Here is a 12,432-nt window from a genome sequence, read left to right as displayed (position 1 = left end):
ATACTGGAGACAGAGGGGGAGTGATGGGCCTGACTGTGATCTCTGAGAGACTGCCGAAATACTGGAGACAGAGGGGGAGTGATGGGTCTGACTGTGATCTCAGAGAGACCGCCGAAATACTGGTGACTGAGGGGGAGTGAGGGGCCTTACTGTGATCTCAGAGAGACTGCCGAAATACTGGAGACAGAGGGGGAGTGATGGGTCTGACTGTGATCTCAGAGAGACCGCCAAAATACTGGAGACAGAGGGGGAGTGAGGGGCCTTACTGTGATCTCAGAGAGACTGCCGAAATACTGGAGACAGAGGGGGAGTGATGGGCCTGACTGTGATCTCAGAGAGACCGCCAAAATACTGGAGACAGAGGGGGAGTGATGGGTCTGACTGTGATCTTCGAGAGACAGCCAAAATACTGGAGACAGAGGGGGAGTGATGGTCCTGACTGTGATCTCCAAGAGACCGCCAAAATACAGGAGACTGAGGGGGAGTGATGGTCCTGACTGTGATCTCCAAGAGACCGCCGAAATACAGGAGACTGAGGGGGAGTGATGGGCCTGATTGTGATCTCCAAGAGACAGATGAAATACTGGAGACAGAGGGGGAGTGATGGGCCTTACTGTGATATCCAAGAGACCGCCAAAATACAGGAGACTGAGGGGGAGTGATGGTCCTGACTGTGATCTCCAAGAGACAGATGAAATACTGGAGACAGAGGGGGAGTGATGGGCCTTACTGTGATATCCAAGAGACCGCCGAAATACAGGAGACTGAGGGGGAGTGATGGGCCTGATTGTGATATCCAAGAGACCGCCAAAATATTGGAGACAGAGGGGGAGTGACTGTTATCTCCGAGAGACCGCCGAAATACAGGAGACTGAGGGGGAGTGACTGTTATCTTCGAGAGACCGCCAAAATACTGGTGACTGAGGGGAGTGATGGGCCTGACTGTGATCTCTGAGAGACCGCTGAAATACTGGAGACAGAGGGGGAGTGATGGGCCTGACTGTGATCTCTGAGAGACCGCTGAAATACTGGAGACAGAGGGGGAGTGATGGGCCTGACTGTGATCTCTGAGAGACCGCCGAAATACTGGAGACAGAGGGGGAGTGATGGGCTTGGCTGTGATCTCTGAGAGACCGCTGAAATACTGGAGACAGAGGGGGAGTGATGGGCCTGACTGTGATCTCTGAGAGACTGCCGAAATACTGGTGACTGAGGGGGAGTGATGGGCCTTACTGTGATATCCAAGAGACCGCCAAAATATTGGAGACAGAGGGGGAGTGACTGTTATCTCCGAGAGACCGCCGAAATACAGGAGACTGAGGGGGAGTGACTGTTATCTTCGAGAGACTGCCAAAATACTGGTGACTGAGGGGAGTGATGGGCCTGACTGTGATCTCTGAGAGACCGCTGAAATACTGGAGACAGAGGGGGAGTGATGGGCCTGACTGTGATCTCTGAGAGACCGCTGAAATACTGGAGACAGAGGGGGAGTGATGGGCCTGACTGTGATCTCTGAGAGACCGCCGAAATACTGGAGACAGAGGGGGAGTCATGGGCTTGGCTGTGATCTCTGAGAGACCGCTGAAATACTGGTGACTGAGGGGGAGTGATGGGTCTGACTGTGATCTCTGAGAGACTGCCGAAATACTGGAGACAGAGGGGAGTGATGGGCCTGACTGTGATCTCTGAGAGACTGCCGAAATACTGGAGACAGAGGGGGAGTGATGGGCCTGACTGTGATCTCTGAGAGACTGCCGAAATACTGGAGACAGAGGGGGAGTGATGGGCCTGACTGTGATCTCAGAGAGACTGACGAAATACTGGAGACAGAGGGGGAGTGATGGTCCTGACTGTGATCTCAGAGAGACAGACAAAATACTAGAGACAGAGGGGGAGTGATGGGCCTGACTGTGATCTCTGGGAGACAGCCAAAATACTGGAGACACGTGGACCAGGAGGAAGCCAAATATATGTGTGGTGTCCCGGTACAGGACCTGGTCCTGTCCCTGTCTGGCTCTGTCCCAGTCCCTTCAGCCAGAGTCCCTTCATTCCCATAGGTCTCTCCTGCAGGGCTTACCCCTGGTCGCCTCATATAAATTGTGTATTGTTTAATATATGTATAAATAATATAAATGTATAGGAAATATATATATATATATATATATATATATATATATATATATATATATTTAGGACCTTTCGGGGTCACGTGATGTACAGTTGTGATGTATAATTGCTTAAGGACCTTACAGGGTCATGTGATGTACCCAGAGTTCACTGGGTTCAGGACTTACAGGTTTGCTGACCAATGAGCTTAGTCCAGCCCCTTATTATATAAAGGGCTGTAGCCACTAAATTCCCTCTCATAGTTCCGGATTATCAAGCAAGCAAACTACCTCAGCTGAAATCTCAATTCATCTAGCCCAAAGCCTAAGAATCCTGCAGCCACTTAACCGTGCGTTTGAAAGCTCAATCTACCAAATCCTGTGTGACTACTACCAGCTAAAATATGTTAATCAGTAGCACAGTGGCCTGCATCAAAGCTCATTGCTTCAAAGTCCCAGCAAAACCTGTGAGGAACCTGTATTCCTGTTACCTCTTAAGAGACTGTTATGTATAGAGACTGTTGCATAAAATCTTCAAGTAATGTTCTTCAGTTTGTTCATAAAGCCTGCTGTGGACATTCCGTTATTTTCCCTACCGTTTCTGGGATGGATGGCGGTAGGACCAGAGGCACTAAGGAAACGGCACCCTGCCGTCACGACATCTAAGGGTTAATACCACCAGACCCTGCACTTACATCACTGCAACACCCCAGACACCACAACTCTCCTGGTATATTTGAGTCCTGTACATGACCGCGAGCATCGGAGCGATGCTCGGATCATGCGCGACTGGTAATGGCCGACATACGCGATCACACGGATGTCTGCCATTAACCCCTCAGATGCCGTGATCAATACAGATCACAGCATCTGCGGGAGTGCAGTCAGAAATATGGATGATCGGATCGCTCGCAGCGCTGCCGCAGCGATCCGTTCATCCAGGACGGCGCACAGAGGTCTCCTCACCTGCCTCTGCCGCCTTCCACGGGTCTTCTACTCTGGTCTGAGATCGAGCAGAAGATGACCTATAACACAGTACAGTGATCCCTCCACTTACAATGGCCTCAACATAGAATAGTTTCAACATACAATGGTCTTTTCTGGACCATTGTAAGTTGAAACCAGACTCAACATACAATGTACAGACAGTCCAGATCTATGAAACGTGTCAATGGCCGGAAGAACTGACCAATCAGAATGGACATTCACTGGTAAAACCCCTGTATTACTGAAGCGTATGCATTGACTGGTGTCTGGTAGCGCCCCCTACAGTACAGGGAGGTATTACATGTTCTGTACTCTTTACCTGTATTACTGAAGTGTATGCACTGACTGGTGTCTGGTAGCGCCCCCTACAGTACAGGGAGGTATTACATGTTCTGTACTCTTTACCTGTATTACTGAAGTGTATGCACTGACTGGTGTCTGGTAGCGCCCCCTACAGTACAGGGAGGTATTACATGTTCTGTACTCTTTACCTGTATTACTGAAGTGTATGCACTGACTGGTGTCTGGTAGCGCCCCCTACAGTACAGGGAGGTATTACATGTTCTGTACTCTTTACCTGTATTACTGAAGTGTATGCACTGACTGGTGTCTGGTAGCGCCCCCTACAGTACAGGGAGGTATTACATGTTCTGTACTCTTTACCTGTATTACTGAAGTGTATGCACTGACTGGTGTCTGGTAGCGCCCCCTATAGTACAGGGAGGTATTACATGTTCTGTACACTTTACCTGTACCAGGGTTACCTGCTCCTTTGGACACCAGTTGAGGGGGGCTCCATGTTACTTTTTTAGGACATTGTGTGTTCTGTACAGGACCCTGAAGAAGCTCCTGTCCTCTACATAGACCAGTGTTTCCCAAGCAGGGTGGCCCCAGCTTTTGCAAAACTACAACTCCCAGCATGCCCGGACAGCCTTTGGCTGTCCGGGCATGCTGGGAGTTCTAGTTTTGCAACAGCTGGAGGCTCCCTGCTTGGGAAGCACTGACATAGACAGTGATTACAGCTCCCAGCAGATCTTTATTACTTATATGTAAGGATTTGCTTTATCTATATTAGTTATCTACTTATTTTTCTTTAATCCTCACTTTTTACTATTTTTGGATGACATTTTGGTGCCTTTAGAACCAATTACCAGATTCCATAGAGTTCTGGTCTCAACATACAATGGTTTCAACATACAATGGTCATCCCAGAACCAATTAATATTGTAACTTGAGGGCCACTGTATTAGCAATCAAAGGATTGCTATAAATAGTCCCCCAATAAAAAGGTAAAATGTCATTTTTTCCCATTTTACCCGCATAAAGTGTAAAAAAAAAAATTATTAATACTCATATTTGGTATCGCCGTGTGCGTAAATGTCCGAACTATTAAAATATAATGTTATTGATCCCGTACGGTGAACTGCTTGAACGTAAAAAAGTTTTATATACACAAATGTGGTAACAATAAATAGTACAGATCATTGCGCAAAAAATGAGCACCCATACCGCCGTTTATATGGGAAAATGAAAAAGTTATAGGTCATCAAAATACAGTGGTCCCTCAAGTTACAATATTAATTGGTTCCAGGACGACCATTGTATGTTGAAACCATTGTATGTTGAGACCAGAACTCTATGGAAACCTGGTAATTGGTTCTGAAGCCCCAAAATGTCATCTAAAAATAGGAAAAAGTGAGAATTAAAAATAAATAAGTAGATAACTAATAGAGATAAAACAAATCCTTACATATAAAAGTAATAAAGATCTGCTGGGAGCTGTAATCACTGTCTATGTCAGTGTTTCCCAAGCAGGGAGCCTCCAGCTGTTGCAAAACTACAACTCCCAGCATGCCCGGACAGCCGTTGGCTGTCCGGGCATGCTGGGAGTTGTAGTTTTGCAACAGCTGGAGGCACCCTGGTTGGGAAACAATGGTGTATGTAGAGGACAGGAGCTTCTTCAGGGTCCTATACAGTACACACAGTGTCCCAAATGGAGCCGCCATTACTTGGTGTCCAAAGGATCAGCTAACCCTGGCACAGGTAAGGAGTAGTACAGAACTTGTAGTTCCTCCCTGTACTGTAGGGGGCGCTACCAGACAGCCAGTCAGTGCATGCACTTCAGTAATACAGGTAATTTTCAAGTAAAATGCACATTCTGATTGGTCAGTTCCTCCGATTGTGACATGTTGCACAGATTTGAACTGTCTGTAGCATTGTATGTTGAGTCTGGTTTCAAGTTACAATGGTCCAGAAAAAAACATTGTATGTTGAAACTGTTGTATGTTGAGGCCATTGTAAGTTGAGCGATCACTGTAGAAGGATTTTAAACTTACTAATTTGGTTAAAAAGTTTGTGATTTTTTTTTAAGCGCAACAGTAATAGAAAAGTATATAATCATGGGTATCATTTTAATCGTATTTAGCGCAAAATTGTGTTTTTCTTTTTAATGTCCCTATACAAATAGTATTTTTTGGGTTGCGCCATACATTTTATGGTAAAATGAGTGATATCATTACGCAGGACAACTGGTTGCACAAAAAAACAAGCCCTCATACTAGTCTGTGAATGAAAATATAAAAGAGTTACGATTTTTAGAAGACGAGGAGGAAAAAACAAAAAATGCAAACATAAAATTGGCCTGGTCCTTAAGGGGTTAATAGATGCTTTTCTCCATGACGAATCAGACAGGCAGAACTGACTTAACTAAAGAGATCAGTGTAATTCGGAGAGGCCCTTGTTCAACTTCTTCTCTCTAACAAAAAACTAAATTCTCCCCAGGTATAAGCTGAGTATCTCCTGTATATAATTATATATGTACAGCTGTTATATGTTATATTTAACCTGAATATAGTGATATGGACCATGCTGGTATAACCTGGGTATATACTGTATATAATTATATATGTACAGCTGGTATAAGTTATATATCTCCTATATATAGTGATATGGACCATGCTGGTATAACCTGGTATATACTGTATATAATTATATATGTACAGCTGGTATAAGTTATATATCTCCTGTATATAGAGATATGGACCATGCTGGTATAACCTGGTATATACTGTATATAATTATATATGTACAGCTGGTATAAGTTATATATCTCCTGTATATAGTGATATGGACCATGCTGGTATAACCTGGTATATACTGTATATAATTATATATGTACAGCTGGTATAAGTTATATATCTCCTGTATTTAGTGATATGGACCATGCTGGTATAACCTGGGTATATACTGTATATAATATATATGTACAGCTGGTATAAGTTATATATCTCCTGTATATAGTGATATGGACCATGCTGGTATAACCTGGGTATATACTGTATATAATTATATATGTACAGCTGGTATAAGTTATATATCTCCTGTATATAGTGATATGGACCATGCTGGTATATACTGTATATAATATACATGTACAGCTGGTATAAGTTATATATCTCCTGTATATAGTGATATGGACCATGCTGGTATATACTGTATTTAATATACATGTACAGCTGGTATAAGTTATATATCTCCTGTATATAGTGATATGGACCATGCTGGTATAACCTGGGTATATACTGTATATAATATATATATATATGTACAGCTGGTATAAGTTATATATCTCCTGTATATAGTGATATGGACCATGCTGATATAACCTGGGTATATACTGTATATAATATATATGTACAGTTGGTATAAGTTATATATCTCCTGTATATAGTGATATGGACCATGCTGATATAACCTGTATATACTGTATATATAATATATGTATAGCTGGTATAAGTTATATATCTCCTGTATATAGTGATATGGACCATGCTGGTATAACCTGGGTATATACTGTATATAATTATATATGTACAGCTGGTTAGAGTTATATATCTCCTGTATATAGTGATATGGACCATGCTGGTATAACCTGGTATATACTGTATATAATATATATGTAAAGCTGGTATAAGTTATATATCTCCTGTATATAGTGAAATGGACCATGCTGGTATAACCTGGTATATACTGTATATAATATATATGTACAGCTGGTATAAGTTATATATCTCCTGTATATAGTGAAATGGACCATGCTGGTATAACCTGGTATATACTGTATATAATATATATGTACAGCTGGTATAAGTTATATATCTCCTATATATAGTGATATGGACCATGCTGGTATAACCTGGTATATACTGTATATAATATATATGTACAGCTGGTATAAGTTATAGATCTCCTGTATATAGTGACATGGACCATGCTGGTATAACCTGGGTATATACTGTATATAATATATATATGTACAGCTGGTATAAGTTATATATCTCCTGTATATAGTGATATGGACCATGCTGGTATAACCTGGGTATATACTGTATATAATTATATATGTACAGCTGGTTAGAGTTATATATCCCCTGTATATAGTGATATGGACCATGCTGGTATAACCTGGTATATACTGTATATAATATATATGTACAGCTGGTATAAGTTATATATCTCCTGTACATAGTGATATGGACCATGCTGGTATAACCTGGTATATACTGTATATAATTATATATGTACAGCTGGTTAGAGTTATATATCTCCTGTATATAGTGATATGGACCATGCTGGTATAACCTGGTATATACTGTATATAATATATATGTACAGCTGGTATAAGTTATATATCCCCTGTATATAGTGATATGGACCATGCTGGTATAACCTGGTATATACTGTATATAATTATATATGTACAGCTGGTATAAGTTATATATCTCCTGTATATAGTGATATGGACCATACTGGTATAACCTGGGTATATACTGTATATAATATATATGTACAGCTGGTATAAGTTATATATCTCCTGTATATAGTGATATGGACCATGCTGGTATAACCTGGTATATACTGTATATAATATACATGTACAGCTGGTATAAGTTATATATCTCCTGTATATAGTGAAATGGACCATGCTGGCATAACCTGGTATATACTGTATATAATTATATATGTACAGCTGGTATAAGTTATATATCTCTCCTGTATATAGTGATATGGACCATGCTGGTATAACCTGGGTATATACTGTATATAATATATATGTACAGCTGGTATAAGTTATATATCTCCTGTATATAGTGATATGGACCATGCTGGTATAACCAGGGTATATACTGTATATAATATATATGTACAGCTGGTATAAGTTATATATCTCTCCTGTATATAGTGATATGGACCATGCTGGTATAACCAGGGTATATACTGTATATAATATATATGTACAGCTGGTATAAGTTATATATCTCCTGTATATAGTGATATGGACCATGCTGGTATAACCTGGTTATATACTTTATATAATATATATGTACAGCTGGTATAAGTTATATATCTCCTGTATATAGTGATATGGACCATGCTGGTATAACCTGTATATACTGTATATAATATATATGTACAGCTGGTTAGAGTTATATATCCCCTGTATATAGTGATATGGACCATGCTGGTATAACCTGGGTATATACTGTATATAATATATATGTACAGCTGGTATAAGTTATATATCTCCTGTATATAGTGATATGGACCATGCTGGTATAACCTGGTATATATTGTATATAATATATATGTACAGCTGGTATAGGTTATATATCTCCTGTATATAGTGATATGGACCATGCTGGTATAACCTGGTATATACTGTATATAATATATATGTACAGCTGGTATAGGTTATATATCTCCTGTATATAGTGATATGGACCATGCTGGTATAACCTGGTATATACTGTATATAATTATATATGTACAGCTGGTTAGAGTTATATATCTCCTGTATATAGTGATATGGACCATGCTGGTATAACCTGGTATATACTGTATATAATATATATGTACAGCTGGTATAAGTTATATATCCCCTGTATATAGTGATATGGACCATGCTGGTATAACCTGGTATATACTGTATATAATTATATATGTACAGCTGGTATAAGTTATATATCTCCTGTATATAGTGATATGGACCATACTGGTATAACCTGGGTATATACTGTATATAATATATATGTACAGCTGGTATAAGTTATATATCTCCTGTATATAGTGATATGGACCATGCTGGTATAACCTGGTATATACTGTATATAATATACATGTACAGCTGGTATAAGTTATATATCTCCTGTATATAGTGAAATGGACCATGCTGGCATAACCTGGTATATACTGTATATAATTATATATGTACAGCTGGTATAAGTTATATATCTCTCCTGTATATAGTGATATGGACCATGCTGGTATAACCTGGTATATACTGTATATAATATATATGTACAGCTGGTATAAGTTATATATCTCCTGTATATAGTGATATGGACCATGCTGGTATAACCTAGGTATATACTGTATATAATATATATGTACAGCTGGTATAAGTTATATATCTCTCCTGTATATAGTGATATGGACCATGCTGGTATAACCTGGTATATACTGTATATAATATATATGTACAGCTGGTATAAGTTATATATCTCCTGTATATAGTGATATGGACCATGCTGGTATAACCTGGGTATATACTGTATATAATTATATATGTACAGCTGGTATAAGTTATATATCTCCTGTATATAGTGATATGGATCATGCTGGTATAACCTGGTATATACTGTATATAATATATATGTACAGCTGGTATAAGTTATATATCTCCTGTATATAGTGATATGGACCATACTGGTATAACCTGGGTATATACTGTATATAATATATATGTACAGCTGGTATAAGTTATATATCTCCTGTATATAGTGAAATGGACCATGCTGGTATAACCTGGTATATACTGTATATAATTATATATGTACAGCTGGTATAAGTTATATATCTCCTGTATATAGTGATATGGACCATACTGGTATAACCTGGGTATATACTGTATATAATATATATGTACAGCTGGTATAAGTTATATATCTCCTGTATATAGTGATATGGACCATGCTGGTATAACCTGGTATATACTGTATATAATATACATGTACAGCTGGTATAAGTTATATATCTCCTGTATATAGTGAAATGGACCATGCTGGTATAACCTGGTATATACTGTATATAATTATATATGTACAGCTGGTATAAGTTATATATCTCCTGTATATAGTGATATGGACCATGCTGGCATAACCTGGTATATACTGTATATAATTATATATGTACAGCTGGTATAAGTTATATATCTCTCCTGTATATAGTGATATGGACCATGCTGGTATAACCTGGTATATACTGTATATAATATATATGTACAGCTGGTATAAGTTATATATCTCCTGTATATAGTGATATGGACCATGCTGGTATAACCTGGTATATACTGTATATAATATACATGTACAGCTGGTATAAGTTATATATCTCCTGTATATAGTGAAATGGACCATGCTGGCATAACCTGGGTATATACTGTATATAATGATATATGTACAGCTGGTATAAGTTATATCTCTCCTGTACATAGTGATATGGACCATGCTGGTATAACCTGGTATATACTGTATATAATATATATGTACAGCTGGTATAGGTTATATATCTCCTGTATATAGTGATATGGACCATGCTGGTATAACCTGGTATATACTGTATATAATATATATGTACAGCTGGTATAGGTTATATATCTCCTGTATATAGTGATATGGACCATGCTGGCATAACCTGGTATATACTGTATATAATATATTACAGTGCATTTGTTTTGTTTTCTGGATCACCCATGTATGGGTGATCCAGACACATGTCCGTTCGCCCCCGTCAGGTTAGATATGTTATCAGAAGATCTTAGTACTTATTGTTTTTAAGACTCTGTAATTAACTTCTTATGTGGAGATGCAGAAGCGGCATCCAAGTAATTGTTTCTGCCCATCTACAGGGAATGACAAATCTTCACAAAGCCGCTCGGAGAGAAAACACGAAGCGCATTCTCTGTGGCAGATGGAGCTGTCAAAGATTTCAGCGCAATTTCCTTGACCCACATGATCACATTCGTTACAACTTGTTACGCCGAGCGCTCCGGGTCCCCGCTCCTCCCCGGAGCGCTCGCTACACTTCCCTCACTGCAGCGCCCCGGTCGGTTCCACGGACCCGGGGCGCTGCGTTACTACCTCCGGCCGGGATGCGATTCGCGATGCGGGTAGCGCCCGCTCGCGATGCGCACCCCGGCTCCCGTACCTTACTCGCTCCCCGTCAGTTCTGTCCCGGCGCGCGCGGCCCCGCTCCCTAGGGCGCGCGCGCGCCGGGTCTTTGCGATTTAAAGGGCCACTGCACCGCTGATTGGTGCAGTGGTTCCAATTAGTGTTTACACCTGTGCACTTCCCTATATCACCTCACTTCCCCTTCACTCCCTCGCCGGATCTTGTTGCCCTAGTGCCAGTGAAAGCGTTCCTTGTGTGTTCCTTGCCTGTGATTCCAGACCTTCTGCCGTTGCCCCTGACTACGATCCTTGCTGCCTGCCCCGACCTTCTGCTACGTCCGACCTTGCTTCTGTCTACTCCCTTGTACCGCGCCTATCTTCAGCAGCCAGAGAGGTTGAGCCGTTGCTAGGGGATACGACCTGGTCACTACCGCCGCAGCAAGACCATCCCGCTTTGCGGCGGGCTCTGGTGAAAACCAGTAGTGACTTAGAACCGATCCTCTAGCACGGTCCACGCCAATCCCTCTCTGGCACAGAGGATCCACTACCTGCCAGCCGGCATCGTGACAGTAGATCCGGCCATGGATCCCGCTGAAGTTCCTCTGCCAGTTGTCGCTGACCTCACCACGGTGGTCGCCCAGCAGTCACAACAGATTGCGCAACAAGGCCAACAGCTGTCTCAACTGACTGTTATGCTACAACAGTTACTACCACAGCTCCAGCAATCATCTCCTCCGCCAGCTCCTGTACCTCCTCCGCAGCGAGTGGCCGCTTCTGGAATACGACTATCCTTGCCGGATAAATTTGATGGGGACTCTAAGTTTTGCCGTGGCTTTCTTTCCCAATGTTCATTACACTTGGAGATGATGTCGGACCAGTTCCCCACTGAAAGGTCTAAGGTGGCTTTCGTAGTCAGCCTGCTGTCTGGAAAAGCCCTGGCTTGGGCCACACCGCTCTGGGACCGCAATGACCCCGTCACTGCCTCTGTACACTCCTTCTTCTCGGAAATTCGAAGTGTCTTTGAGGAACCTGCCCGAGCCTCTTCTGCTGAGACTGCCCTGTTGAACCTGGTCCAGGGTAATTCTTCCGTTGGCGAGTATGCCGTACAGTTCC

Source organism: Hyla sarda, chromosome 7, assembly GCF_029499605.1.
Source record: "Hyla sarda isolate aHylSar1 chromosome 7, aHylSar1.hap1, whole genome shotgun sequence".
Lineage (NCBI taxonomy): Eukaryota > Metazoa > Chordata > Amphibia > Anura > Hylidae > Hyla > Hyla sarda.
The sequence above is the reverse complement of the archived record's forward strand: the minus strand, read 5'-3'. Positions refer to the sequence as shown.